The following is a 3,710-nucleotide window of genomic DNA, read 5'->3' as shown; positions in this document are numbered from 1 at the left end:
TTTTGTATGTATAATTGGCAGTGATCGTGATTATTTCCTGCGTTAGCCGCGATTACTGCTTGTAATCGTCCTGCAGATTATATCGGTGAAATCGAATTCTTTGAAAAGTTAATGCCGTACGGCGTACCTATTACACTTAGAAAACTACATGCATACGCTAATTAGAATTTGTGGTAATTATTAGCAACGGTAATATTTTGCAAGTAATTCATAGTGTTCGCGATTATTTTCTATGTTAGCCACGATCAGTGCTTATAGTTGGTTCTATTGATCAGTCGAGTGAAGTCACTGCAGTGATTTCATGTTAATTTTATGTTAATTTCGCATTGAAGATTATACATGAGCTAATTGGAAGATGAGTTAATTTGTGACAATGATTGACAGCGGTCGCAATCATTTTTCGATACTTGTAGTTGTAGATTAGAAACGTAAAGTCCCTATAGTTTATATTGTAATTGTCACATTTATAAAATTACGTACATGAATTAAATATTTTTTTATATTAATTCTTTTACATTTCTTATAATGGTATGTAGAGAGAGACATATAGTACAGTATATAACAGATCATATTACAGACCAATGATATCGCTATTAAGGCTCCTGGCCCCTGAGCCGAGAACTCTGCGTTGACGGTGGCGACATACCGTCGCGGCAGAAATCAGAACTCTCTCCAATGGAGAATTCTGTCTTTTGTGACATGTTGACAACCTATTTTGTTGTGCATGCTATTTCTTTATTATTCGCTTTGTGCTTGTGTTCTAATAACGTTTAACGTATTCGAAAGTCGTAAAATTGGCCGAAAAGTAAGATTTTCATGCGGGACGTTTTCACCTCCTTTCGATAGTCGTTAAACGGCTGTTTTTTCCGTATGTTTAGGCTTTGTTTTATGGCTGTTTGTTTATTGTCGAGGGAAAAGGGTAGTTTTCGGCCAATTTCGGAAGTGTTCTGAAACGATCTATAGTGATGTTTTATTGAAATGTCTTTTTATTTGAAAATGGCATGCACAATTTAATTGGGTGTTTTCCTCGCCTCGATAGTAAGAATCCAATATGGCCGCGGTGACTACCCAGGAGCCTTAATAATGCTATGGTCGTTACAGATATATAAGAGTCTCATCATACATTCGAGAACATGACTTTATGCAGAAGTTACTGAGAATAAATATCGCACAAAAAGTAAGTGTTATTTATCAAAAATATCAAGGAAAATATTATGCACAGGTAGATTTTAGTAACTTTCGCGTTGATTTAGTCGCCTTAAATGCGTCGCGACTGCGCAATAAGCGTTTAGGCAAGAAGTAATTAGCTCCGCGGGATTGTAATTAGTCATACTTTCCCAAACTGACGTGTGTGTGTGTGTGCGCGCGCGCGCGCGCGCGCGTGCGAATACGTGTTGGAGCAATGAGACAACGAAAGCGTCACCGTGTGCTCGTAATTTTTCGTGCGACAAACAATCAACCGCAATTCAAAATTAATTTACTCGTTGATCGTATGTAGAAAACATTCGGTAGTATAGTTACCATAAAAGGTAAAAAGTGTCGAAAAAATTTAGTAACCCACGTGATCGTAATCAGCTGTATGTTTCCGACGATGTTGTGTGGAGCAGCAAGCAATCGCTATGTTGCGCGTGTTTGTTTATTCGTGTGCGGCGTGGTAAATCGCGGTGAGTGCAGTGAATCACAATGAGTGCAGTGAATCATAGTGAGTGCAGCGAGCATGGCGAGTGCCGAAATGACGGATGATTATAATGTTAATTCGACTTCTGCCAGCGAGTGTCCGAAATAATAGAGCAGGCGGTGGGGAAACAACAACAACGTCGCGCGTTGCGCCGACCGGTGAGTGACTAATTGCTTTATTCATTTAATAATCGCAACGTTTGCCGAATTAAATACGATGTATCGATGAGCCTGCGTAATCACGTATCATCACAGCGTCCCTCTCCAAGCAACTCTATACCTGTATTGTGCAGGAAATATCACGTATCCGCATCGGAAAATAAAACGCCATATAAAAGCGGAATACCCGCGCAATACGTTACAACAATATGTTATTTTGATCGAATTCCCTTTTTAACAAAGCTTCCGTTTGGTTTCAATAAGCGGTACTGTGCCGCGATACCGCGCAATCTATATTTTACATAAATGTAGACGGCATTACATGGATGACGAATTTTGCAATTGCCAACTGCAAAATTAAAAGCCTTTATTACGGTTTTGGTGACCAGTTGATTGATCGATCGACTGACATCACACAGATTAAGTATTTTCCCATAAAAAGATTCTTCCTACTATTCACGTGTTTTATGTTGTAAATGACACATTTTTTTACGTAAATAGTAAAGAATATATATATTGATAATTCCGATAACGCCGAAAAAGTAACGGATTAAAGTATAATACGAGAATCGATAACAATAACTTAAAAAAATTAGGGAAAGCAGCAAATAATTTCTGGAGAGATAATGGATGCTCGAATGTAACGAAACGAGAATATTTTTCAGTCGAATAGATTTAGTGAATCATTCTGTCAGGCTATTGTATTGGCTGCGCCTCTCGAAACGAAGCATGAAACCAACACGGATTAAGCCTGTTATTTCGCTGTTCATTATAACAATTACCTGTTGATGGCGGGACAACGGGGTGGGGTGCGCCAAGGAAACCGGCGAAAGAGTAATGATTGAAAATAACAGGAATCACATAAACGTGCAATCATGCTGCGCCGGGGCACTCTGGAAGGATTGTCGGAAATGATCACAGATTTCAGGGCAGTGTGATCAGATCGGTTCGAAGACAAGCATTATGATAATGATGCTCATTACGCGATCAGATTATAGATTATAGAATTATAAGCCTGTTGTGATAAATCATTCGTCTTGCCGTGGTCATTTTTCGTTACGCAAACCAACGATCACGCTTGATCGGCTTGATTCACATGATCCAACTTATTGTTGGCATAAAAATCTTATAAACGTTTCGCAATAATTGCCGATAGATTGACAGCGAAATAATCAAGAGACACGGTAGTGTCTCGCGCCAAGTACACGCGGAGCGAGACCGACCGTGACTCTTTTACGCGACGCGACGGGTTGCGAGTACCCGAGATGTTGAGATCTCGATAACGAGTGAACGGATCAAGTTCTAAGTAGGCTTGATCGATAGCTTGGGGTCCAATTAGGGGGGGGTTTCTCTCATAATATTCCGCTACGTGCCCTACGAGCGGAGATATTGCGACGCAAAGTCCAAATGTGAAAATTTATTTTTAAGATACTCCTCCTCCTCCTCCTCCTAACGCCGATGTTCTTGTATGATGACGTCATAATCAGAAACGTTACTTTCACTTTTTCGACGCTGGCGGCGCAGGTATCGCCAGTTTCGATATCGCGCGCGTATTTCGAAATTAGGTCGATAAACTTATCGGTCAGGAGTAAGATTTTTATTTAAATATTTTAGGTAAATTAGGTATATACTTATATAATATATATTGAGTCAATTCCTTCATGTTTATCTGGAGAGATTTCGTATCCTTACATCGTATTACCACCGCTGCCGGAAAAGAAGGTTCTCTACGCTTGGCAGAAAGTGCCGCTAGGAAATTTTTAAGTCGATTCTTATGAATCAAGCTTGAATTCGATGTCTAAGTATCCCAGGTTGCCGATGACGAGGTCCAGATAGTGCGCTTCATAGTTTTCGGTGTCCAGGTGTAATAATAC

The sequence above is a fragment of the Temnothorax curvispinosus genome, unplaced genomic scaffold (genome assembly GCF_003070985.1).
Source record: "Temnothorax curvispinosus isolate PA1 unplaced genomic scaffold, ASM307098v1 QBEX01018543.1, whole genome shotgun sequence".
Classification (NCBI taxonomy): domain Eukaryota; kingdom Metazoa; phylum Arthropoda; class Insecta; order Hymenoptera; family Formicidae; genus Temnothorax; species Temnothorax curvispinosus.
Note: the sequence above shows the minus strand (reverse complement) of the source record.